At 37.0% G+C, this 16,384-nt stretch overlaps 1 pseudogene; it reads left to right on the top strand.

Moving 5' to 3' along the window:
* The first annotated feature begins 4,818 nt into the window (after positions 1–4,818).
* Positions 4,819–5,867, top strand: LOC128048530 (ERO1-like protein alpha; annotated as a pseudogene).
* Positions 5,868–16,384: the final 10,517 nt, after the last annotated feature.

The raw sequence follows: 16,384 nt of genomic DNA, 5'->3' as shown, positions 1-16,384 counted from the left end.
GCACAAGTTGAGGCTAGAAAGGTGCAAATGCTGCAGATGAGGCAGGGTTTGTGGGGCATGTGAAGGAGTCTAAACTTTATCCCCAAAGAATAGGAAGCTATGGACAGATTTTGTGCAAGTGACATGACCACAGCTGTGCTTCTAAAGAATTACTTTGATTTTTCTGATGAAGAATGGATTACAGAAGGGACAGAGTAGGGAGTAAGATAGAGAAAAGAACAATTAAGAGATGCAGGCAGGAAATGATGGGAAGTTGAACTAGAGTAGTGGCCACAGGAAGGGAGAGAAGTGGGTTCATTTGAAATATTTTAAGGTCAGAATTGATAGAACTTGGTGACTGACTACAGGCTGGATTGGAGTAGTTACAGCTTGCCAAGAATGAATCCTAGAGTTTTGCTATGAGCTCGTTAATGAATTGAGGAGCTGTTTACAAAGATAGGAACTGAAGAATAAGCAGGTTATGTGTGGTGTGTGTGTATGGGGGTGTTGGGGGAATCTGATTAAAGATCGGTTTATCAAATATTTACTGAGACTCCTACTATATGTCAGCCACTATGTTTAACACTAGACCCTGGAAATGAAAGAGTTGGAGCCCATACAGGATCCTTATCTGCAAGAAACTTTCGGCTCACAGAAAATAATGATACCATTAATAGATTACTTCAATATAATGTAGCTTTGCAAGAAGGAACAATGTCCAGAAGAAGCCCAGAAAAGAGGCAGCTTAGCATAACCCTGGGGTTGGGGGTGTTCAGAGACTTCTGAAAGATGATAACTGAACACTCGTGAAAGGTTAGAAGCAGTAAAATATGGTAAAGGCAGCTGGGAGTTTTTCCTCAGGAAAAAGAAGTAATAGCTTATTTAGACCAGTCATTCCTCTGAAAACAATTGAAATACTAGATAGAATATTTTTTAAAGACTTCCTAAAAGTATCCAAGATGGGTTAAAACGGGATTCTTTAAGGACCTATATTTTATTTTTAATTGAAGAATAGTTAATTGACAATATTATATGAGAGTCAAGTGCACAACATTGTGATTCAATATTTTCATAGATTGTATTCCATTTAAAGTGATTATATTTGCTATATTCCTTGTGCTGTACAGTATATCCTTGTAGCTTATGTATTTTATACATAGTAGCTCTTGATCTCCTACCCCTATCCTGTCTCTACCAGCTTCCCTCTCCTCACTGGTTTGTTCCCTATATTTTTGAGTGAAAGACTTATAACCTCAATTCTATTCCAAACCACAGAAGGACAAACTTCAAAAATTCTTTAAAGAAATAAATATAACACTGGGACCAGAATCTGATAAGAGTGTACAAAAGGGAAAACTACACACTGATTTCATTTATGAATATCAATGCAAATAGCCGAAGTAGAACATTACCAAATGGAGTCCAACAGCATGGAATGTCACGACCAAGGGTAAACTGCTTTAGGAATAGAAATAGGGTTCAATGTTAGGAAATATATTAATATGTTTTAAAATGTTACTATATCCATGAAGAAAAAATCTTGCAGTTATCGCCAAAGTGCTGGAAAAATATTTGAGAAAATTCAAGGTGTATTCCTAGTAAAAATAACTTTCAAACGAGAAATAAAAGACTATTTTCTTAACATCACAAAGTCTCTTGCTTACCAACTCCTGCTTATCTTGCTATTTTCATGGGAAAACACCAGCAGCATTCATACTAATGTCTAAAACAAAACAAGGCTATAACCCTAACCCTAACCCTAACCCTAACATCAAACATGGTATTAAAGGTATTTGCCATAGCCTTGTTACAAAGAAAGCAATTAAATGTATGAGAGTTGTAGATAATCTGATGATATGTCTAGAAAACGAAATGGAAAAGCTACTACAAACCAAAAGATGATTCAGTAAGGTAGCAGGATATAAAAGCAGTTTACAGAAGTCAGTAAGCTTCATAGAAACAGGGAAGAACCAGTTAGCCAGTTAGAAGGTACCATAGCAGAGAATACTCACATCCCATTTAATAGCAACCATAGTTACAAAACTCGTAGGAATGAAGTTAAGAAGAAATATGTAAAAATATAATAAAAAATATGTAAAAAATATATGAGAAAAATTTTATAATACTCCCCAAAGACACAAAATTGGAGTCAAGCCAATAAAAGACACACCTTAAGTGAATTTATAAATTTAATATAATTAAATATAATTTAATATAATTTCAATAAAAATTTCAACAAGATTTTTGTTTTTTAGTTAGCAAAATGGATGCTTATGCTCATGTGAGAAAATAAACAAGAACTGCCAGGGAAACCTTGAAAAGAAGAGCAATGAGGAGGGGCCAGTCTTACTAGACATGTAAAACACTGTAAAGCCTTCATACTTAAAAGGATGTAGAATTGGGGCATAAATAGACAGACACCAGGGGAACATGACATAAAGTCTAGGCATCAATCCAATAATAAATTTATTAAATGCTTCAAAATAATGAAAAATGGATTCAAATAAGTGTTGCTGAGACAATTCTGTATCATTTGGGAAAAGATAAACTTGTATCTGTAGCTTATACTGCACACCAAGATAAACGTCACATGGATCACTTAATTAAACATAACAAAAACGGAAACTGTACAAGTTATAAAAGAAAACATGCAGGTTTCTGTGTAATATGATATACCCACGGGGGTAGTGGGGAAAGCGTTCATATGACCCAAAATCTAGAATCAATAAAGGACTTGATAAATTCCCTTACACAGTTTTTTAAAATTTCATGGCCCAAATACTGTAAGACCAAACACGAAGAATTCACTGGACAAAATAGTCACAACTCTACTATAGAAAAAGTTAATCTCCCTAATAGATAAAGGTGTTCTAGAAATAAAAAGACATAGCGTAGTGTTAGTTGCTCAGTCGTGTCTGACTCTCTACAGTCCTACAGACTGTAGCCCGCCGGGCTCCTCTGTCCATGAGATTCTCCAGGCAAGAGTATTGGAGAGGATTGCCATTCCCTTCTCCAGAGGATCTTGCCGACCCAGGGATCAAACCTGGGTCTCCTGCATTGCAGGCAGATTCTTTACCATTTGAGCTACAGGGAAGACCCCCAAAAAGAGACATAAGTCCAGTAGAAAAATGAGCACAAGACATAAACTGATAGTTTAAAAAGATTCACGCAAGTGGCCCTTGAAATACTGTCAACTCACTCAAAAAAGAAAAGGAAATTACATTGAGATAGAATTTCTTGCTGTAGTAGCAAAAATCCAAAAATTTGAGAGAACAATTTGTTGCCAAACCTTTAGGGAAAACGACACTGACATGGTACTGGTGAAAAGTGTAGAATGTACAGCTCTTAAGGAGGAGAATTTCCTATTTTTCATAACTTTTTTATTGGAGTATAGCTGATTTACAATGTTATGTTAGTTTCTGCTGTATGGCAATCATATATATATATATATATATATATACACTCTTTTTTAAAAATTCTTTTCCCATATAGGTCATTTACAGAGCGTTGAGAAGAGTTCCCTGTGCTGTAGAGCAGGTCATTATTAGTTATCAATTTTATAGGGAGTTTTGTATTATCTACCAAAATTTCAAATAGATGTATTCACCCTTTAACCTAGCAATCACATTTTTAAGAAATCCATCCTGAAAGTGGCACAGTGCTAAGAATATGCCTGCCAATGCAGATGTGAGAGACAGGAGTTTGATCCCTGGGGTTAGGAAGATCCCCTGGAGTAGGAAATGGCAACCCACTCCAGTATTCTTGCCTGGAAAATTCCATGGACAGAGGAGCCTGGCAGGCTACAGTCCATAGGGTCACAAAGAATTGGACACAAGTGAATAGACTCGCACACATAGTGCTCATTCTAAAAGTACATCTGCACAAACTTGAAATAATACGTGCACAAGGTTAGTCATTGTGGCATTATTTTTAATGGTAAAAATCCTAGAAATGTCCCAAATACTATCAATAGTGGGGATCTGAATAAGCTATGGTACACAATGGAATACTCTGAAGCTGTAAACATTATACACGTTTCCTTCTCCAGGGAGTCTTCCCAACCCAGGGATTGAATCCAGGTCTCTCACATTGTAGACAGATGCTCTACCGTCTGAGCCACGGAAGCCAGGGAAGTCCTATATTTATGTATACATTATAAATAATGCATATATATAGTACATTATATACACATACATATATACATATATAGTACATATATATATAATGTACATTATATAATATGTTATATATGTAACAAATATTTTTATGTTGCTATAGAATAATCATCACATGTTTTATGTGAGGTGAAGGACAGAACACTGTATATAGTAACTATCCTTTGAATAAAATGAAACTTTGGAAAGATTAACCAGAAACTAATGAAAATATTTATTCACAGAAGGTCATGGGGGAATTAGGATAAGGGGATAGAGGGGTGGAAGGCGGACTCCTCTGAGTGTATTTTTAATGTAGTTTTGACTTTAGAATCATGTAATTGTTTTACACATTCAAAAAGTAAATTAAACCAAACAGAAAAAAAGGGCAAGCCCTAAAATTGAAAACAAAAGAGACCTAAATGTGTACAATATTGGTAACATAACCAAAAACAAAGATTTATTTCAATTGACCTTCGAACATAGGAATTTGTCCTTCTTTAGTGGGTCACATTCTAAGAACTAAACAACTCTTAAACTTCATTTTGCAGTTTTTTTGTTAGTACTAATATTGGCATTATGAGACTGTTTTCTGTATGCTATAGGATAAAGCAAAAAAGTTCAATATAAGAAGTAATACACGTTAAATTAAATGTTAAAAATTTAGTGTTTTAATTAAAGTTAAATGCAAAGCACAAGATACAGGTATCCTGAAGAAGCCAATAAGCTCACTGAAGATATGAACAAGCTGAGTAACACAGAGTTTGGGGTGAGTCTCTAAGTGAGCAAACACAGAAAACTGTCCTTCAGTGGATCAAGTATGATGATTCCTCAGACAGCCTCTGTGAAGCTGATGACACATCAGCTGAATATGATAGGTTGGCACTGAATATGTAGATTGTTCTTAATCCTAAACATTACACAGTGAGAAGGGACCAGATGCTTGGAAGATAGGGAATATCATTGTGTATGAAGAAAATAAAGTCATAGACAATGAAAAATATTTAAATATTTTGGCTTCTAGTCAAGGGAAACGTGAAGAGAACATTTATTGTATAAAATAGTGGTATACTTCAGACATATCTGGACTACATGCAAGCAATAATGTGTGTTTGAGTGTGAGAGAGCTTTTACAAGACAGCTGTTTGGAAAATGGGGACACACATTGTAGAATTTCATCAGTGAGTTTGATGGAATTTTGACTGAAGGACAAGAAGGCCTAAGAACATGTATTTTCCTTACTTAAAAGAATTAAGGCCATTATCTAAAATGCTACTATCCACTGGGCACCCAGATTTCCAGCTATTCACTGAAAATGAAGTTTAATTTCAGACAACAAGATTCAAAAATTAGTCTTGGAAATATTTAATGAAGTAAAACGATTTTTTTTTTTACATTTTATGGAATTCATTATTTTGGCTTGGAATTAAAAAAAGAAGCAAGCTAATTATAGGCACATTTTAGGACACAGTTTAGAGATGTTTCCAAAATGATGGATTGTGTTGGCTGGTTTAAATGTTGACTGTGGAAAATATTCAGACTCAGGGTTTGGGCACTGCCTTAAAGGTCTTGTTTTGAGAGACATTGATAGCAAATACACCAGAAAGTGGGCCCATGTATGAAATTCATCCAAACTGACAGGAAATAGTATCATTGTCTAATGCATTTGGAAAAATTTCTACAAATATGAAAGAATTGGAAAACTTCAGAAAGTTGTTGCAAAATATCCATTAAAGAAATGAGTTGAAATGTACCTGTTTCTGGACAATGGAGGCCAAAGAGTGAAATGGTAACACAAGTTTGAAGTTGAGCCTTTTATTTAAAGTTATTTTTATTAGAGGAGAATCCTATTGTTTAAGTAAACAGTTTTATTTTGTAATTGTGCTGAGTTTAAATATGTATAATATTATTGTGAGTCAAAGTAATATTTTGATAATTTAGCACACATTTTAAAGTTTAATATTCAATAAAGTGAAGATTATAAAATTTTAAAAATGAATAAAATTTTAAAATTTCATGAGGGAAATACAACAATTATGGGCTACAGAAGAAAAGATTAGAGAACTTAAAGACATAGAAATAAAAACTATTCAAAATGAAGCAGAGGAAAAAAATACAGAAAAAGAAAGGATCAGAGCAAAAGTGATCTGTGAGACATATCAAGCAGTTTAACATACATGTAACTGAAGTTTCATAAGAGCTGTGCCTGCATGTTGTCACTTCAGTCATGTTTGACTCTTTGCAACACTATGGGCTGTAGCCTGTCAGGCTCCTCTGTCCCTGGGATTCTCCAGACAAGAATACATGGAGTTGCCATGCCCTCCTCCAGGGGATCTTCCCAACCCAGGGATTGAACTCACATCTCTTATGTCTCCTGCATTGGCAGCTGGTTCTTTATCACTAGCACCACCTGGGAAGCCCCAGAAGAGCTAGGAGCTATACAAATATTTAAAGAAATAATGGCTAAAAAATTCAAAATTTGAAAGGTCAATGAAAGCCAGGCCAAGGTACATCTTAATCAAACTGCTAAAAACCAAGGATAAAGATGTTCCAGAGACAAATTACATACTGAGCAGGGATTGGCAAACCATGACCATGGGGCAAATCTGATTCACCTCTTGTTTCTATAAACAAAGTTTAGTTGGAATACAGCCCCCCTGCATTCATTTATATATCGCTATGGTTGCTTCTGTTCTACAATGACAGAGTTGAGTAGTTTTAAGAGAGACTATACGGCTTGCAAAAACCTAAAAGACTACCTGGAACTTTACATGAAAGTTTGCCATCCCCCAACTACAGAAGAACAGAGGAAATAGCAACCACAGAGTTCTTTAAAAAGCTATGCAAAGTGAAGACAAGGGTCAACCCAGGATTTTTTACCCAGAGAAAATATCTTTCACACATAAAGATGAAATAAAGACCATTTTAAACAAACAGATGAAATGCTAAATGAAGTTCTTCAGGCAGAAAAAAAATAACATGAAAATTTGGATCAACACAAAGGAATAGACCATGCAAAAATTGATAAATACTAGGTAAAATATTTTTCTCAAATTTTATCTCTTAAGAAGGTAAATGATTAAAGTAAAAATAAAGTGCATTCAGGTTTTTAACTTATATAGAAGTAATATGTGTGACAACAAAACCAAAAAGGAGAAGATGAAAGTATGTCATTGTAAGGTTCTTACATTGTGACAAGTTAAGGATGTATATTGTAAACTCTTGAATGACACAGTCTAATACAACACATGTGGCTATTAAAATTAATAGAAATTTAAAACTCGGTTCCTTAGTCACACTAACTATACTTCAAGTCTGGAATAGTCATACGTGGCTAGTGGTCACCATCCTGAACAATCAAGATGTAGAATTCCATCTTCACAGAAAATTCTACTGGAAAAGAACTGCTCTAAAGCATTAACAACAAAACAAAACAAAGAGAAAAGCAAGAACTAAAAAGCCAAAACCCAAGGTAAAAAAAAAAAAAAATTTTAAGGTTCGCTTAGTCTAAACACTGGAATGGAAAAAAGAAAAAAGAAACAAAGAAAAGATAAGACAAATAGAAAACAAAACAGCAAATTATAGATTGCAACCCAATCTATTAACAGTTATAATAAGTATAAATGATCTAAACATTCCAATTAAAGGGTAGAGATGGTCAGGTTGGATAAAGTAAAACTCAAGTACATTCTGTCTACAAGAAAGCTACATAAAATGTAAAGGCACAGACATGAGAAAAGGAAGAAAAAAGGAAAGTATATAGCATGCAAACACTAAAAAGAGAAGCTGAAGTGGCTCCTTGAATATTGAACTAAGTAAAGAGGATGAATTTTACTAGAAATAAAGAAAGGCCATTTCATAATGATTTTAGTGGTCAATTCAGCAAAAAGACATCACAATCCTAAACTGTTAAATATCTAATAAAATAACTTTAAAATATAGGAAGCAAAACCCAACAGAAATGAGAAATAGATAAATCCACAAATTTGATTTAAATCCAAATTATTAATACTAAATATATCTGCACTAAATGAGCTAGATAAAAGAAAAGGCTGACAAAATGGACAAAAAGCAAAACAAAACAAAACATGCTAGCTATCAGAAATAGGCTTAAAGCATTGGAAGTTGAAAGTAAAAAAAATGAAAAAGAAGAAATCATGTTCCCCATTCAAAAGAAAGCTGATATAGCTATATTCATATCAGTCACTTTAAGGCAAAAGCATTAGTGGTGATAAGAAAACTGACTAATAATGGAAAGTGTTCAAGTCACCAGGAAAATATGATTATTTAAAATTTCAAATTATACTTACAGCACAGCACTAGAATATATAAAGCAGAAATTATCAGAACTACAAAAAATTTACCAGAAGGATAAATTCACAAATAGTGGAAGATTATAAAAGCTTCTTTTTAGTAATTTGTAGTACATATAGAAAAATCACTTAGGGTATATAAATTTTAATAAGCATTTTATAAATTTGTTTTAAATTTTGTAATAATGGATATCTCTAAACTTTGCATCCAACAAACACAAAACATATATTCTTCCTTGTTGCATATATATAACAATTACAAACAACTTGTCTATTAGACAAATTCCAACAAATTTCCAAAGATTGATATTGAACAGGAAAGTTTCTTTAACTAATGGAGTTAAGCTATCAATAAAAAGATAACCACAAAATTCCTATGTTTGGAAATTAAGAAATATTAGTTTATTCAACAAATATTTAATGCATGCATACTATGAGCCAGGCACTGTCTAGACACTTGGGATTATTATATCAGAGAGAAATTTATAATTAAAAGTCTGACAATACCAAATGTTGGAGAGAATGTGGAGTAATGAGATCTTTCACCCTGCTAGTGGACTGTAAATTATTACAACTGTTTTTGAAAACAATTTGATATTTTCTAATAGAGTGAAGCTCATATCTTATAATTTAGCAAATCCATCTGTATGCATACACTTTATAAAAAAATTTTTATATGCACCTTAAGATATGTACTAAAATATTCACCCAGTAATAGCCTAAATTTTAAAACAACTGAAATGTCCACCAGTAGTAGAACATAGCATTAGAATACAGATAAATACACTGCAGTATATTCATGCAGTGGAATACAGTATATGAGCAAAGCACAGGTATCCCCAAAATGCTGATGACTTTGACAAATATAATGTGAAAAAGAAGCAAGACACAAAACAATAAAATGTATGGTTCCATTCATATAAAGTTCAAGTGAATGAATAAATTCATTGTGATTCCATCCATATAATGTTCAAAAACAGGCAAAATTACACTATATTGTTTAGCAATGTATAAATATGTGATAAACTATAGAGAAAAGCAAGACAATTATTATCATGGCAATCAAGATAGTGGTTTCTCACAGGAGGGAGAGTTTTGACCCCATCATAGCAGTGAGGGACACTGGGGTGGGGAGGAAAGATGACTGCAATACTCTTATTTCCCGACCTGGGGAGAATGACTGTGCATTTATTGCTTTATTCACTAAATTTTATGTGTTATGTTTGTTTACTTTTATATATTTGCATTATGTTTTCACAATTAATAAAGGCCCAAAGGAAAAGGAAAGAGAAAAAAAGATGAGGAAACTTAGAGAACAGCATGAATGCAGTAGGGAGGAATGAAAGCGTGCTAGGTGTATGTGCGTCTAGAAGGCAAGCTGTGAAGCAGAAAGGAGGGGGAAAGTGGCTGGAAGCTATGGGAAGTCGGGGATATTTAAGCTGTGAAAAAACAGGCTCAAACCTGAATTTAAGGTAGATTTCTCTGAATGCTGTGATGTGCAGGAAGAAATGAAGGGAGGGCCAGAGGAAAGGCTGCAAGTGGAACTTTCACATTCCTCCAGGAGTGAGATAACCAGGGCCTGAACGATGGCACTGCCTATTGAAAAGGGGAGGAGGAAATGGACTAGAGAAGGGTCTATGGGATCAGAGATTACTAAACATCTTATTTTGATATACACAGTCACTTCAGGACTCTTTAAGCTTTGGGTTTGTGGTTCAAACGTGGGCAGTGGGATACCAAAATATCACAGAGCTGGTCTCAAGGGTAAATAAACCTATTTCTTTCCAAGCTAAACTCAGACAAGTAAGACTCTCCCAGTTTTCAAGTCCTCCTAGAAAGGAAATTCAAGCTCCTTTCTCTCACTTATCTGGCACTCTCAAGAAGTACTCTAAAAAATTTGCTTAAATACTTCATTTTGCTTCTTGTCCTCATAGTAGAATCAGGGGGTGATCTTGCCCTCTATCCACTGTGCTGGTTTCAGAGTTTAAAATTTGTTGAGGGTCTCCTTTTAGCTTTTCCTTTTTTCTCATCTCTGTTGATTATTTCCTTTATTCCCTTAGACCTTAGACTCAAATTATAGCCCTGGTATCATTCCATGCTCCATCTCCATCTCCTTAGAACCTGTCTCCTTAATTACTCTTTTTATGAAAAGAATGCCCCCGAAACACTAATAAAAATCCACAAGCATGAAGCAGAGAGACCTTATGTCCCAGAGATCTCATTACAATGGAAACACCAGTGATTTCAATGATCTAATAATGTAAAATTGTGGGCAGTTTATTGTCTTTCACATCTGCAAGTGTCTCAGATGGTACTCATTGTTCTGTTGAAAAGCAAAAGCCATTAATGTCCCTGGTAAGCTGGAATTGATTTTTAATAAAATATGAGGCACCTGGAAGTGTGTGTGATATGGTGATAGATGAGATGGGATGAACGGGAGATTAGATATGTGACTCAGGATCACCCTCTGAGGGGAACTGAGTTCCAGATTAATGCATTTGATCTGGGCAATTACCAGTGAAACTGCCCTCTGCTTCTTAGAGACCTAGATAACACTGTTGAGAATAGCAAGTTGTTATTGAAATTGTCCTGCTAATATTGATTGAAGACTAACCTCAATTCCCGGAATATTGCTTTTCTGATCTATGTTTGATGTTTGGTTTTTAATTTGATTTTACTATCCTGGAAAAACTGATCTTCATATCTTTTATATATTTGATCAATGTGGAGAGTTTTTGTTTGTTTTTATAACATAAGTAAGGATGGGATAAGCAGAGGACAAAAAGGCCTCAATTTTTTTTTTATAGTATAAAGTACCCTGGGCTAACATTACACTAAATTACTAGTCTATCAGCTCAGGAACTCAAAGGGAAGAGAAACCCTAACTTTATAGCATAGTAATCTTTTTATTAATAATATCCTTTCTCAGTTAGCTAGCAATCTTATAACCAGTGGCAGGGTACTTTTTTGAGGCCTGTCTGTAGTAGAATAAGAGTATAAATCAGGATTTCTCTGTGACATATAGGATGCAGGCTTGGCATCATTCCATTCTCAAATATTTGAGGGGAGGGGAGAGCATGCAATCCTCTGACCTTGACATTGGACTAAAACTTGGCCCCAACCTTTGACACTCGGATGGGGATGGTGGCGGAATATGCCACTGGGGATTCCAGTGGGTGGCTGGCTATATGGTAATTCTTATTTCAAAGTTACAAGTACTTTTCTGTTTTGCAAGAGGTGGGGACTTCCATGTGTCTTATAGTAAGTATTCCTTTATTCAAGGAAAGCCACTAAAGGGGCCATTGAATTGTGTGAACATAAGCCACAGATCATAGAAGTAGATGGCTGAAACCATAGATAACTTGCTCTCTAAGATAAGGCAGAGTTGGAGCTCTGCAGGCTAGGTGTCCTTAAGGGAGATGTTTATTTTTCTAGGTACGGATTCATTCATTCATCTATTCAACAAATATTTATTGAGCACCTCCCAGGTACCAGGCAGTGAGCAAAACCAAACCTCTGCCCTAATGGCTCTTTAGGGATCTTTCACTTCACACCTAGTGGGAGGTGAAAGACAATAAATAAACATATAAATAAACAAACAAGTAAAAATACAGTATCACAGATGTTAATGGCTGTGGAGATGTATAAGGCAGAGGGACTAGAGAGTTCTAGAGTGAAGGGGATCCTTGTGCCTTGAAACAAACAAAACAGGCACTGCATCTGTAAACTGTGAGTGTGTGGTTGACCACAGAAGATAGAGCTGGTTTCCTGTAAGACTTTTAAACCAGGGGCTTCAGGGCCTCAGCGAAAAAGTTGGAGAAAGGGCCCTTCTCCTCACTTCTGCCTACGGTGCAGCACCATTGTGGTCCTTTGAAGATGTGGATTACATTTGGGGGACCCTGTTCATGGCACAATCACAAATACTAGTGTGGTTGTGTGTGTTGACTAGAACCACAGTGCACCCTCTCAGTGGGTGCTCTACTAGTGCAGCTGGCAGTGCCTTGCTGGCCCTCGGAATACCACCTCAAAGCAAAAGGGAAGTGGTAGGAACCACTTTCAATTGTACTTTTAGGGCTTCTGAGAAGTCTGGAGAGAGCATAAGTAGAGGCATTAGTAAGAGTGAGACCTGAACATTTTTGGATAAATTGTCTACAGACTTTCTCAAGATACGAGAGGTAAGAAGGGACCTGAAGTTTGCATAAGTCAATTTCTAAGAATTCTTTAAATGGAAGAGAAGTCAGAGGCAGAAAGATATGACAGGTGAGAAGGGAACTGGAAGTTTGCATAAGTCAATTTCTAAGAATTCTTTAAATGGAAGAGAACTCAGAAGTAGACATACCGTAGTCCGTACCCTGTCCAGACACTTGGACATAAGTTCCTCCGAATTTGACTGATATTCTGGGAGAGGGAATTTGCCAAGAAAAATTGCACCATGGCACCAGAAACTGTGGGTGCTCTCAGGTGATGCAACGTTATTCATGCCTGATAAAGATACTGACTTGGGGACAAAGCAGGCCCTAAGCTATGGGCACCTTTCTGGGGGTAGAAGATACATGGAGAGGATGCATGAGGAGGGTACATGAGACCCTGCACCAGAGGTCATCTTGGAATGTCTGTATCTATGGCCAATTGCCCGGTGAAACCTGGACTAGAACTAGTCATGTCTAGCATGGCACATGATAAATAACTAAACGTGCACCAAAAGGTGAACAAGCCTTTGCAAGTGCTGATGCAAGAGAAGCGGTTGCAGTGGACAATGAAGAAAACCAGCCAAGCAGGGTTTAACTGAAATGACACATTAGTTTCAGTGGTACTGCAAACTGTGTGAGAATTTAGAAAGTTCCCCTGGAATTTTTGCTCTGAGTAAAGTTAATATGAGTGAGAAAGAAATGGGGAGGGGGAACTTTTGGGATTCCTAATATTAGGTTGAAGGCACAAAGCAAGCAACTGAAAGTCTAGCTCAAGCCTTTAGTCTGACTGTGTGTATCTGTGTATGTCACCTCATAACCATGTCTGTGACAGTAGGGACATCAGAGAGTGTGAACACGTGGACCCCACTCCCTTCAGTCAGAGGCTCATATGGTTGAGGATTCTTGCAAACGATCATGCCCATTTCCTCTGTACAAGTGTGGAGGAGATGAGCAAACACGTTGGCTGTAACACCAGGCAAACCACTCTCTCATGCTTAGAAAATTTAGTCTACATGACAGACAAACACAACAATGTGAGTATTCTCAGTCTCTTGATCTTTCTTATCCTCTTGGAAGGAGACCCCTGTCATTGACAGCTGGGGCTCCTGGTACCTGTGCAGATCAGGAGATTGAGAGACAGAATCAAAAGAGCTGAAAAGGACAAGGAACTTCTTGCAGAAAAGAAAAGGAATACGATCAAGAAGTAAAGGGGGCAGGGGAGTGAAAAAGCAAGGGCTGGGCTTGAGTGGAAGTTTGGAGGTGTTTGGGGAGAAAGGAGAGAGAAGGGTAGCAGCAGCTATGGTCATGTGAGCAAGATGAATAGAGCAGGAAGGGAGAGAAGTTTAAGATGTTTTGCTCTGTGCTAAGAATGTAAACCCCTTTAGAGTTTTTCCAAAGACCATAATAAAAATCTCAATTGCTTTTTAATTCTTTTTGGTTATTAGATGTGTTTCTTTTGAATGTGGTATCATGCTGAGATGGGTTGCAAGGCAACTCAGCTTCATAAAATTTACATTTGGGGAGCACTGTCTGGGATTGCAGACCTGTGGTGCAGCAGTCAGCTGTTCCTTGACTTTGACCATCATTCTAGATCTGAGTCAAGCTAGCAGCTTCATTACGATTGCTGGATTTATAGTGCAAAAAGTACACAAGTTATATAAAATAAAGACTGGAGATATATAAGATAGCAGACAGAGGAAAATGGCAGAGACTACTAAGAATCACAGGTTTAGTGAGAATTCAAGGCTTGGAACTAGATGTAGCTGATGGGGACTTTTAACCGATGCAGCATGGAGTCGCTTCCCCCCCGCCCCACCATAGTCTGATAAGATTGGGATGAAGAAATAGAAGAGCTAAGCTGATTCCCAGAGGACAAGAAAAAGGCAGGAAGCAGAGAAGAGTACACAAGGGTTATTGTTTTCTTGCTGTGTGTGAATACTCTAGTGATGTGGCCAGAGTACCCATTCAGCTTGGGGATGGACCCACTCAACAAACCCCAGGACCCTGACTTCCAGAGAGCTCAGTTCCATAACCCAGCCAGCTGACTGAGGCTCTGCTCCACTCTCTGCATCTGCCCCCTTGCTTTTCTGAGACTAGACCCTTCTCCTATTTCCCCTTAGGTCAACTCCCCACAGAATTCCTAAAATTATCTGGTTCTGAATCTGAGGCATCAATTGTCTCCTTGTATTTTCAAGTCCTGTGACTAGTCCACACCCCCAGATCCCACCTACCCTTGGCTCTCAAATATCTGACCTGGAACTTGACTGGATCAGCCACACCCTTGATCTCTGCACTGTTTCCCATGTTCTTTCGTGCTTCTCCAGTAATTTCCCCTCCCTCTAGGCTCAGACCCCCCGAACTCTCAGCAGACCTCATGCCAGCGTCTCTGGGCAGCATGATGTAATCTTATGCTGAAAGCCTTGACATATATGGTATCCTCAACAATAGTGGCAAAGGGCCTTGTATGATGGCATAACCCAGGTCCTACTGTATAGGGACTGTATTTAATGTAAGGTTAAGGCTAATGTGCAAGGCCCTGTATTGGGGACAGGGCTAATCTTTGTAGGTAGAAAGCAAGGACCTTTCTGAAGAGTGAGGGAGCTAGCAAGGTGAAATCATCCATATGAAGTGCTGGTCAAGAGATGTGAAGCAACAGATCTAGGCAAAAATTTGAAAATCATGCCAGTTTTTTTTTTTTTTTCTGACTATAGCAAAGGCCTCCAGGGAAAGATGAACAGCAGGGTTGGACCCTGGAGAAGGAAATGGCAACCCACTCCAGTATTCTTGCCTGGAGAATCCCATAGACAGAGGAACCTTGCAGGCTACAGTCTATGGGGTTGCAAAGAGTTGGACATGACTGAGCGACTAACACACATACACAGGGTTGAACCCATAAGCCCCAAAAATATGCTTGCTAGAGTATGATCAGAAACTCATGCTGTGGAAGCTCAGTTGTTGTTTTTGTATGTCTTATATATTTCTAGCTTTCCTACAGTTCCTTTTTGGTAAAGTCTGTTTTTGCGGATAACAGCGCACATTGGCTGTGCTTAGGGAAACCAAGGAAAAGCATTTCTGTCTTCTTCTCAGCTTTAAGAATACCCTGGGGGGCACATGGTAGAGGTGGGGATGATAACCAAGGTGAGAGTCATAAGTTTGTGGAATGAAAGAAAGACAGAATGAGCAAGCAAATAAGATTGAATCATAGAAAATACAATATATAGAACATAAATAGGTTTTTAAAATTTGTTCATACATTTGTTTTGGAATATCAAAATTTTAAGGGTTATGTAATACTTTATTATACTAACAATGCCTTAAACATTCTACTGTTTAGGATACTTGCCCGCTTCTTCTTATTTATTTGTTTTTTAACATTTCTATTTTAATAGCAGTAAGACAAGGAATAAGTCAAAAAGTTCTTTAGTGCCAGCAAAGTTTCTCTGGGCCAGCCCCACCCCTCATCACGAGAGTATGCAACAAGGCAAACCTCAAAGTAACCCATCCGCTATCACTGAACCACTAGTATACAAAACACTCACCCCAAACCAGCTCTTCCCCATCTTGAAGTGTTACATCATTTCTCTTCCCCAAATTTATTTCTTCTTGTGAACTTCATTTGTGGTTTCTGATCACTTGGCTTCTCCAATTTATTAAGGTCATTATTAGTATGCTGCTGCCCAGGTATTGTTTGCTTTTCAATCTGAAGTCATCTGTAAATATATTAAATTCAACTTTTCTTCCTCCTCCT

This window comes from Budorcas taxicolor, chromosome 5, assembly GCF_023091745.1.
Source record: "Budorcas taxicolor isolate Tak-1 chromosome 5, Takin1.1, whole genome shotgun sequence".
NCBI lineage: Eukaryota > Metazoa > Chordata > Mammalia > Artiodactyla > Bovidae > Budorcas > Budorcas taxicolor.
The sequence above is the reverse complement of the archived record's forward strand: the minus strand, read 5'-3'. Positions and strand labels throughout refer to the sequence as shown.